This window comes from Canis lupus, chromosome 9 (assembly GCF_048164855.1).
Source record: "Canis lupus baileyi chromosome 9, mCanLup2.hap1, whole genome shotgun sequence".
Taxonomy (NCBI): domain Eukaryota; kingdom Metazoa; phylum Chordata; class Mammalia; order Carnivora; family Canidae; genus Canis; species Canis lupus.
This window is the reverse complement of record NC_132846.1, coordinates 14,501,090-14,512,911: the sequence shown is the minus strand read 5'-3', so window position 1 is coordinate 14,512,911 and position 11,822 is coordinate 14,501,090. Positions and strand designations below refer to the sequence as shown.

The 11,822-nt window shown below is 39.4% G+C and overlaps 1 long non-coding RNA gene across 2 annotated transcripts; it reads right to left on the bottom strand.

The window, feature by feature from the left end:
• Positions 1 to 276: 276 nt before the first annotated feature.
• On the bottom strand, positions 277 to 10,242 carry LOC140639808 (uncharacterized). Of its 2 annotated transcripts, none has more exons than XR_012036447.1 (4): positions 10,207 to 10,242; positions 3,303 to 3,466; positions 3,112 to 3,209; positions 277 to 920 (listed from the first exon to the last, which is right to left on the bottom strand). It is a non-coding gene; the product is annotated as an uncharacterized lncRNA (long non-coding RNA). The 2 variants fall into 2 exon arrangements; XR_012036446.1 differs by lacking the exon at positions 10,207 to 10,242 and adding an exon at positions 7,111 to 10,199.
• Between the last annotated feature and the right edge of the window lie 1,580 nt (positions 10,243 to 11,822).

Genomic DNA, 11,822 nt, shown 5'->3' with positions numbered 1-11,822 from the left:
TCTTCTTCTGTTACCTGCTCATCTTTTTTTTTTTTTTTAAAGATTTTATTTATTCATGAGAAACATAGAGAGAGAGGCAGAAACATAGGCAGAGGGAGAAGCAGCCTCCCTGCAAGGGAGCCCGATATGGGAGTCGATCCCAGGACCCCAGGATCATGACCTGAGCCAAAGGCAGACACTCAACCACTGAGCCACCCAGGCGCCCCTACCTGCTCATCCATTAAAGCTCAGCTGGCATATTCCCTGTTTGTTCTACCCTTCCCCCATGAAATTGCTCAGTCTTTAGAACTCCCATAGCACCCTTAAATTATGGACATAGCACTTATCACAGTAATATGGAATTCCTACATTTTCTGCCTCTTTCATTAAATCCTTGGGATCAGGATCCATGTCTTTCCTTTTTCCAGTCCTTAGCTCTTCACACAGTATTGGGTCTTTAGTATGAGGAGTTCAAAAAATATTTATTAAGTTAGTTTGCAATTATTACATTACCATTCAAACAATAAGTATGTGTGAAGGAGAACATTGTTGGATGTCCAGCAAAGGAATCCAGTTAGGAGAGAGAAAAAGAGGGGAATGGAGCCTCATTACCAGCATCCTTTACCCATTTCCAGTGCTACTTGAATCCAGGTTTTGTGCAGGTATCTGCATTCTTCCAAGCAGTCATGTGCCTTAGAGGAAACTCACCCTTCTCCAGCCTAATTGGGTGGATCTGATTGGACTGCAGGTAATCACATTGCTATTGCCAGAGGTTGATTGATGAATGGGCATTACACCCAGTTCTGGCCAATGAGACATGGATGACTTCTGAGAAATGTTTTCTTGTTCCTAAGAGAACAAAAGAGATGTCTCTTCTTTCACAGGATGTTGTCACGTCTGGAGGGGAGACCTGGAATTACTGAAACCATCTTGCCATCAGCCTGAGATGGAGCAGATGCATGAGGATGGCAGAGCAGAAAGATGGTAAGAGGGGCGGGGAAAAAAAAAAGAAAGAAAGATAGTAAGAGCCTGGATCAATAATCATATAGCTGGGCCACTGAAACTGCCTACCGAACCCTCTGCCCCTTAAGAATTACAGTTATTGCAATTAATGCCATTTCCCGATTGTTTAACGATGCTTGAATCTGTTTTTATGACTTGAAGCCAAAAGCATCCTAACTGAAACAACTTGCCATATAATAAACATTCATAAAATATAACTTGATTTTAAAGTGATGGCCTTAGAAACAAAAGAGCGTGTTCCCTGAGACCCCCCATGCACTAGGATTTGGAAAAGTAAAATATGGTATTCCCATGGTCTTCTCCCTATCGGCTTAAGATTATTTCATTTATTTGCCTATGCCACTCAGATGATAGAAGCAAAATTTCTTTTCCTAGGAGATTAAGAAAAAATTGGTCATGAGCTATCTGAGGGAAAATAAAGTTATAAGACACAGAGAAGAAACCTCGTTGCTTTGGGGAGATACATAAACAAAGCTTTAAAAATTGAAGTACAATTGATTTTGGTTAAGTTCTAAAATATTAAAATAGGGTACCGCTGGCTCATGAATAGAGAAATGAAACAGAATCAATATCCAGAAGTAGACCCCCAAACATATAGGGATTTAGCATATAATAAAGGTCTTATTTCAGATCAGTGGGGAAACAAGATGTTTTATCATTGGTGTTTGGACAACATGGTAAGCAGCTCTAACAATAAATACATAAATAAAGTTGGAGCCATACCTCATACTTTGCCAAAGATACTCCAAATGGGTCAAAGATTTTAAATATGCAAATATGAAGCCATAAAAATATGAAAAAATATGGACTTTTTCATGTAATTTATGACCAAAGAAAACTTTTTAGAATAAGACTCAAATTACAGCAGTTATAAAATAAAAGATTGAAAAATTTTACCATGTTTTAAAAAATATGCATGCAAAAACAACCATAAAAGGAGTCAAAAGTCAATGGACAAATTGGGAAATATATTTGCAATTCATTGCTACATAATCAATAAGAAAAAGACCAATAACGCAATATAAAAGTAAAGAATATTGTGTTAGGTGACATGGATTGGCAATTTGGCAGTATCTATCAAAATTACAAATATATATATAATCTTTGATTCAACAATTTTATTTATAGGAATTATTTATAATAATTCTGTTAGTAGCAATTCTATTAAATTACAGACATACTCCTAGATGTGGAAATCACTTATTGAACAATGTTATTCATTGCAACATTGCTTGTGGTATCAAAAAGTTGGAAATAATGGACGTGATCACTAATAGGAGAGTGGTTAGACAAATGATACTATGTTAATATAATGAATTACTACTCATCATGGAGAAAGATTGAGGAGCTTTTAGTGTACTGGTGTGGAGTGACTTCTGGTATATATTAAGTAAAAAAGAGTAAGGAATGGAACAGAATAGTGGGTTAGCTATCATTTGTATAAACAAAAGATGGTGAGAGGTGGGGTGCCTGGGTAGTGAATTGGTTAAGCATCAGACTTTTGGTTTCAGCTGGTGTCCTGACTTTGGGGTCATGGGGTCATGATCTTGGGGTCCTGTTGAGCTCCATGCTCAGCGGGGAGTCAGCTTGAGATGATCTCTCTCCTTCTGCCTCTCCCTGCTCAAATAAATAAATTAAAAAAAAAAAAAGATGATGAGAGATGCCTTGCACAAATTTACTTGTATGTTTCTGCAAGGAAAAGTAGGAAATCAGTGACACTGATGCCTCTGGAGTGGAACTGGAAGGCTGGAGCATGTGCAGGGGAGAGAGACTTCACTGTGTAAAATTGTATGCGTTTGACTTATGAACCATGTGAATGTATTAACTATTCCAATTCCAAAACAGATAAATTACAAGATATCTTGAAAGCAACGGGGAGAAATAGAAAAGCGCTCAATGCTTTAAAAATGAAAACTGAAAATGACGAACTGTAAATCAAATTCAATAAATGCAGGACACCTGATTCCAGCATGAGTAGGGCCCTGCATCTCCATCTTCTCTCTCTACCAACCACAGATAGGTTGGAGTTTGATTTGCCAGCCCTAAGCCCCCTCCCTACTGCTTCCCATTCCTCCTGCCCCAAGGTCAAGCTCTCTGCTGGGAATTCACCTCTGTGCTTCTGTCTTCTTTATACCCAGGTCACAGCACTAAGCTGAGGGCATCCTACTTTCCTCTGCTGGGCGCAAGTGTTGGGTGCAATTGTCTGTCTGAAGGGTGGGAGAGGAGTTGAGACACTTAATTTTGGAAAATTAGACTAAGGCCGAAGAAAATGAATATAGGTCAAATTAGGAGGTTTTTACCTGTAGAGTGCTGTAACAGGGTAGGTGAGAAGAAATGATGATAAACCAAAGAAAGGGGAACCACCCACTTGCCACTTGGCTGAATTTTTCTCTTCCCAGAGTTCTGTAGTTGATGCCTTATTAACATCAGAGGGGATTTGATGACTTGTCATATTCAGTCCTGACTATTGAAATGAAAAGGATAGAAAATTAAAAGTATGGAAAATGTAAATCAATTGCATTCTTTAATTTTAGTCATCCCATTCCTGGAGCATAATGAATACTACTTTGGGTTCTTTCATTGTTCAGGTTATTAATAACAAAGAACCAAAGTATTTCACATTCCTAAAGAGTCTTTCATCTCAAAGGAGCCAATGTAATTCACTAATTCAGTTACCTGAACTACATTTGGTAATTATTTGAGGATCACTTCACCCAGGGGTGAATTTCAACGAGTTGTGTGACACAGCCAACAGTCACTTCATTCTCCAGTCAGTGCAAAAGAAAAATGAATAGCTAATGGGGATGTCCTCCTGAAGGATTTGCCCAGTGAAAACTTCAGGGAGATGGATGCTGAAAGAATGTAATTAACTGCCCGAAATTAGTACCTCCACTCTTACTCAAGGTTTCCTGACCTCTTTACTAAAGTCAGGGTGGAGAGGTGTCTTATCTGAGAATGGGGCTTTCTAGCAGCCAAGAGACCTGTGAACAGCAGTCACTCCATTGTTATGTCTTTTTGAGTGACTATAAATGGTATTGTGTTTTTAATTTGTGTCCACATATTCACTGTAAGAATATAGAGATGCAATTAATTTTTCTATTGTTACAATTGATTTTTGTATGTCGATCTTGTATCTGTGATCTAGTTGAACTTACTAGTTTGAGGAATGTTTTCTTTTTTTAAAGATTCCTTGGAATTTCTATGTAGACCGTGATGATCTGCAAATAGGGGCATTTTTAGTTCTTACTTTCTTATCTGTATGCCTCTATTTTCTTTTCTTGCCTTATTGAGCTGGCTAGATCACAAGAATAGCAGTGATGAGAGCAGACAACTTTGTAGACGTCTTTACCTTATTCCTGGTCTTAGGGGAAAAGTGTTCAGTCTTTTACAGTTTGTTAGCTATAGGTTTTTTGTTGATGTTCTTTATCAAATTGAGGAAGTTTCTTGCTATTCCTAGTTTTTTGAGAGTTTTTACAATCATGAATAGGTGTAGAATTTTTATCAACTGATAAAAATTGATACATCAATTGATACAGTCACATCAATTGATACAGTCACAAGATTTTTCCTCTTTATGAATATGGGTGACTACATGGATGATTTCTGAACTTTGAACCAGACTTGCACTCTGTGAATAGCAGTTATTTCAATATTACCTATTTTAAAGTTTATTTACAATGAATGGTGCCTCAGTTATTTGATCCTATAATGGAGGTGGCTGTGGAGGGGGAGAAGAGGTTCAGTTGCTGGAGCTTTTCCAGCAAAGGGCATGTGGCTTGATCCACTTTACTGAATCCATTAAGATTTCTTTCTCTCTTCCATCTACTCTGCTATTACCCAGAAGTCGAGAAACTGCTGCCAGTAAGCCACCTGCCCATTACCCTTGAGGCTGGTCATTAGAGAGTGTAACATGGAGTTTGGCTACTGTGAAAGTTTGTGTATGTGGGAGCATGCTCACCAGTCTGCTGTCTCAGAAAGAATGATCTCCACTTCCCTTCTGTATAGCAGATAGCACATGAGTACATTTTATTTTATTTTATTAAAAAGATTTATTTATTTATTCATGATAGAGAGAGAGAGAGGGAGAGAGAGAGAGAGAGATACAGGCAGAGGGAGAAGCAGGCTCCATGCCGGGAGCCCGATGTGGGACTCCATCCTGGGACTCCAGGATCGCATCCTGGGCCAAAGGCAGGCGCTAAACCGCCGAGCCACCCAGGGATCCCCACATGAGTACATTTTAATGGCAGAAGATAAATTATATCTAAAACCCTAGCAGAAAAAGAGTAGGAAGGCATGGCTTTAATTCTTCCAACCCCTGTGATCCAGTAGGGAGCATTGAAAAGAGGCAGAAATAGATGCAGAGGGCCAAGAAACAAAATTTAGCACTCCCATCTGCCTCACTGAATCTGATAGGAAACAGACCTTCCATCTACTCTTCTTAATTACTTTGCAATTTCTTTCTCTTAAATTTTAATGTCATCTTTCCTCTTTTATTTCCATCATCATCATTCAAAAACCTACTTAGAAGGATGTATTTGCAAAGGTGGAGTTGAGGTAGAAAAGAAAGAGGTAAGATGCAATGCAAAACGATATCTACTATTTTAATGATCTATTTGAATGAGGTGTGTTTGAAAAGATGAGAAAGAAAGAAAGGCAAACAGAGCTTAACTATTTCCAGAAGAGTCTAGATTGTAACAGCTGGAGTGGTCTACATATGTAGCCTGGAGATAGTGTGCAGAGTGAGCAAGAGTCAATTAAGGGCAGGATTCATGAGGCTGGGGGCTCAGTGATGGGACCTGACCTTTGCTGAGAGGAATAGATGGGCAATGATCATGTTCAGAGAAACAGAGCCAAGGACTTGAGTAGGACAAGCTGCAGTTTGATTGGCAAGTCAAAGTGGAAATCAAGGTAATTTGGAAGGAGAATTTGGAGTCAGGGGCTGGAATTGTTCCAGGGACTCTGGTGGAGCAGGTATGAGTCCTCAGCCCTCAGCTGGTGGCATTGTGTGAAGAGTGTTCTATAACCAATGAGCCGTGTGTGTATCACTTTTGAGGATCTGATGTGATTTCTGTGGATGGACGAGGGGTTCAGCCAGACAGATGCTGATTTCCAAGATCCCAAGATCTTTATAGTTTAGTTCTTTCCCCAGAGCCCAGGTAAGATGTTCTGCTAATAGCATGATTAGAAGTCAAAATTGTGTGAAAGACCCAGGGCTGCCTCCCTTCCTCTTTCTCTTCCCAAAAATCTCAGTTGGGAACTGTTGCCCATATGGAAGACTACTGAACCTTTGGATAAAGATGTGCACTAAGACCGATGGGTTAGAGAGGTCAGGACTATGAGAGGTAACAAGAGCCAGTGAGTGACAAAATGCCTTCCTTATGGACACAGCTCCCTAGATTCCTCCAGTCTCTATGTAATACCTCAGAGCCCAGCTATGCACAGCTTTCTGGCTTGTTAGTTATTCTTCAGAGGATCTGAGTGCACCTTGAAGGTATCGGGGCTGACTAATTTTATTCCTGCATGGATCAGGCATTTTGTACTGCTTGGTGGCCGCAGACTGTTTCCTTAGGTGATCTACAAGTGGGAGATATTGGTCTCAAGAAGCATTAAACTGGCATCATCAGATCCGTTGGCGATGTTAGGAGAATATAATCTCAGGAGCAATGGTATGCCCCAAATGTCCTTCTCACGTACAAAGGACCAAACGTTTTTCCATGCCAGTGATTTTCAAATTCTTTTGGCATTTAGATTCTTTTTTACCCCTCCAAATGAAATCTTACTTGGAAACTCAATATAAAAATCAAATCGAAGAGGAACTGTTCTGATTGAATATTGAGCATTCTGATACCCATGTATTTACCCCCATATTCCTTTGGACTACCTGCAAAAATTTTCTAGGGCTTCAGTAAATAGATTGTTAAAATCACTATATTATGAGTTCTTTAAAGCTGGTTAGGACCCCTACTCAACTTCAGAGAAGAAACTGAGGCATGAAGGGGCTAAAGCTTACTTTGCCAAGATCATGCTGTGTGTTTGTATCAGTCAGGAATTGTACCTGGTCGATCTGAAAATTGATTTAAGCAACATAGAACTTTATTTTCCTCTCACCTAATAAGTTGTCCAGAAGTAGGCAATATAAGGCTGATGTGGTGGTGCCTTGAGAGCTTGAGAGATCCAAGGTCCTTGCAGCTTGCTATTCCATAATCCCTAGGGTAAATCTTCATCCCATGTTTGTAGTATGACTTCTAGAGCTCCAGCCACTTGATCCAGCATCTCGAAGATATAAAAAGTGGAACAGAAGGGGCCCTGCCATCTGAGTCAGGCCCTTTAAAGAGGGCTTTCTAGAAGGCCTCAATGCCTTTTACTTACATCTCACGTAAGTCATAAAATTAAACTAGGCATTCTGCTGGGCCTAGCAATATGGGAGCTCTGACAGTGAGGAAGGAGAGAATTGTTACTGGGTAGGTAACTAATGGTTCTCCACAAATATGACATCCTTACCCTCTAAGTGAGCACGTGTCTTGGATTTGGGATTAGTTCCAATTGCAGATAACCTGCCTGTTCTCCTAAACCCACAAAGTCAATATTTTCAGCACCTCAGTCTGTTTTTCCTCTTCAGAAAAGGCTCAAATATCCTTTGTCAGATTCATTGGTCCTGAATTTTATTTTAGAAAATGAAATGTTCATAAAATAACTTAATTTGTTATTTGTTCAAATTACTTGATGGGTCATTTTTTTTTTTTTTAATATTGTTCATGTTGTGGATTCTCTTCAAGTGGCAGGTAGAAAGGTATCAATAGGTAATACATGGGGTTGGTGATCAAAAGTGGGATCCAGATTATTCTTCGGGACACATTAATCCCCATCCTTTGACCTTTTACCACATGAAGGTCTTTACTGATTTCTCACTGAAGTTTTATCGTTCCCTACACGTTTTCCTGTCCACCTAATCACAGGTGATAGGGCACTATTGGCACATGCTGAGCCGCCACTGTCTGTGATGTGGTATGGAGGACAAATGTTGGACATAGACTAAAAAAATCTGGACTCAGCTCTGTGCCTTCCCAGGGGCCTCGCTGTGACCCTGAGACAAGCCTCTTCAGGCCTTCAGTAAAATCGGCGACGGCGGCGGGGTGGGGGGTTGACTAGATGAGCTCTGTAGACACCTGTCAAGTCAAACATTCTGATTGTATCTCCTGCTTTCATTCCGCTTCCCTCGTCCTCACCTGGATTGGAATGTGACCTACAAATGCTGCCAGGCACTGTGTGAGGGCTCTTGCAAGTCACCTGTCCCCTTTCTGCCACCAGAAAGAAATGTGATAAAAACCAGCCTGTTTTCTAGTTTCCCCAAAGATTTGTTTTCCAGACTCTAGAAAGAGGTTTTCTTAGTGTAGGTCTTTAACTAAAATGCCTCCAGTTGTAATTTAATGCCTTTTTGCTTTTGCCCTGTTGTTTGTATGATTCTTGTCTGGTTATTCATAGGAAAACTTCAGACAAAATCAAAATTGCAATAGGATGAAGAACATTTTCCACAGGAAGATATAGGATCCAGATTTCTCACTGTCTATTCATGAGTTCACTTTTTAGTTCATTCAATCAACTGATCAAGAAACCTGAGTGCCTATGTGCAAGTCACGCTTGGAAAATGTGGGCTTCCACCCTGACCTGGTCTATACTGTAGATAAAAATGCCATTGTGTGTCAGGTCCTGTCCCATGTGTGTTACATTCTTAGTTAATCTTTACAACAGCCGTATATATAGGGATTTATCATGGAATTTTATTGCTTTTGTCTGCTCCCTCTTTAGACTAGAGGGGCACACAATACTCCTTCCCTAATAATTTATTTACCTAATTTGGGGGCACCTATTATGTGCGAGGCATTAGGGTTATGACCAAATAAGACAGAAAGGGTTTACCTGACAGGCCTGCCAATCTGTTAATCATAGTGCTCTGACTACTCCAAGCTTGGCCCATCACAAAACTTTGCGTCTTTTTTGATAGTGATTGGGCTGAGGCTTAGGAGAAAGACCCAAGCAGAACCAATTAGAGTTTTTATATGCCATGTGATCTGATTCTGGTTGTTGGAAAAGACAAAGTTTCTTTTTATTCGTTTGAGCCCTAGATTCAGTGTATATGGTAGCTAATCCACTATTATGCTTTCCAGTTTCATAAAGCAATAAAATCTTTTTGCCTGAATCATGGGTTCTAACCGTATAAAACCTCCATTTTTTTCATATTGGATATCAATAATTTCATTTAGTTTAACCTAATGATTTGACTTTCTGCTGCCTGCAATTGAAAGAATCCTAACAAATATGGTAGGATTGTTAGTAGAGTAGGAAAAATGAAGCTAGGGGTATTTATTTACTCCAGGTCATTTGGCTATTAGGCATAGCAAGAACTAAAACCCAGGTAACTTCAAAGCCTATTTTCCTGATTACTCTGGTACCAACCATAAAGTCAGACAAAAACTGAAGAGAAGAGACTTGTACTTAAGGAATGGTCCATAGGCAGTTGCCTACCAGCAAACTCTTCACTACTGGTCCAGGAGGTGGTAGGAAGTAATGAACCGGAATGTAAACAAAATATATCTCTAAGCACACTCTTTCAAGGTCAGCTGACATGTTTGTTTGTTTCTTTTGTTTGTTTGTTTGTTTTAAATAGCAAGACTTTCTTGATAAAGTAAGCAGTATGTTGATTTAGATTCTGATGCATGCTCTTTGTCTCCTCTTGGGCTGGCATCAAACTGTGGACAGGTACTTGGAGGAGCACTGGTAAGGGACTGTTGGGTTTGCTGCCCAGCTGACAACCATCCTCCTGTCTCTAGAGACTTTCACAGAAGCTGGGTCTTTATCATGTGACCTTTTCCCCCTCTTCTGTTGGTCACAACTGATTTGTTCAGGTCTTTTGTTTGAGTCAAGCTAGATGAACCAGATTTTCCTAAGAATATGGAATCTTAAAAACAGCAACAAAGGAACTGGGAGATGTGAGTTGCTGAGCTACAAAAATAGAATAAGCTCAGAAACTCTTGTTTTCATATCTCTGGAGCTGGTGTGATTCTTGACTTCTGAGGAGTGGCTGTTCAATCTTACATCTTCTAAGGTTATGAATATCCTTTTGAATAAATTCCCTTTTGTCTTAAGCTAGCCAGAGTTGGTTTCAAGAGAACTTTAATACCATTGAAAAATATAGGAAAGACTCACCTGTTCCTGACTCAGTCCCTGACTTTCTTTCTTTCTCTTTCTTTCTTTCTTTCTTTCTTTCTTTCTTTCTTTCTTTCTTTCTTTCTTTCTTTCTTTCTTTCTTTCTTTTCTTTTTTCTTCTTTCTTTCTTTTTCCTTCCTTCCTTCCTTCCTTCCTTCCTTCCTTCCTTCCTTCCTTCGAAACACTGAGACAGAGGCAAAGACATAGGCAGAGGGAGAAGTAGGCTCCCTGCGGGAAGCCCAATGTGGGACCCGATCCCATGACCCCGGGATCATGACCTGAATGGCAGGCAGACACTCATACACTGAGCCACCCAGGTGCTCCCTGATGCAAAATTCTATTTATCATTACAATTATTAGGTAGCCTGTATGACACTGTCCTCCATAACTCTAGGTCTCAGTAATAGTTGGAAATGTTGCTACCTAAGCTGGGGACCCCACTGTAAAATGGAAACAAAGATATACATAATCAATTACCCCTGGTGACTAAAGTAACTCTGATAAATACTAAACATCTTAATTAAGGCAGATAAATAATAACCTTTGTCTGTTTAACTATAGATAAATAGGACCCAAATGAATGAATTAACTCATTGCTAACTTTAGGAACACTACTACTCTGAGATGGAGCACTCACATCTACCCATCTAGCTGGCTTTCAAAGAATGACCATGTGCTCTGGGAAGACAGACATTATGTCCACCAGCTAAATGCAAATGACAGTTTTTTGAATTCATATTTGGCTTTTGGAAAACAACAACAACAACAACAACAGTGGAAACACAACCTGAATCCTCTTGTTACTTGGCTATATCTTTTTAGATGCAATATTTGATTTAAAAAATATTTGGCTGCCTCCTGAGATCATCTCACTATTTGAAGTTGCCAGTCCAGACAGAAGCAAGTCTCCTCCAACTTGGTGAAGGAAGCAGTGAAAGTGGAGGTTTGAAGATCCTTAGCAGCTAGAAGGAGCTGTATGGAGTGAGAGCGGGAGGAGAAAGAAAGCATGCACACTGTGTCTGCTGCTCTTACTTCAGTGGCGGAAAAACAGTGCTGGAAGGTGCTGGGAGAGGCTTCAAAGCTTGAAGCTTTCATCGTTTATTTCTGAATCCAGACAATCGTCTCCTCTGTGCTTACCTAAAATCTCTGTGATCTTGGTTCTGAATAGGTTAATCTATTTTTAAAGGGTATCCAAATGCTATTAGGATAATTCTTGCATTCCTTTGCTCTTTCTATTTAAAAATTAAAGTACTTATAGTAATAGATACCTCTGCCAGTATAGCCAAGAGGATCACCTACAAATGCTCTCTGAATAGAAAAAAAACTTGAACCTGAGATTCAAATATCTATGCTTATAATTCTCTACATATAAAACCTCTTCTTAGTCTCTGTTTAAATTCTAATGATTTAGGGCCAGAGTTCTTTTTTTCTTAATTGTATTGCTAGGCATATATTAGGCATAATCCATAAGATTTTCAACATGATATCATACATCCAGCATTTTTTATTGTACTAAATTTCAGGGCTAATTTAAGTTTAAACTCTTTATTTTAGAAAATCAGTAACAGCAACTAATTAGCACATCTCATTCTGGATGTATTTGCCAACCAATTTCA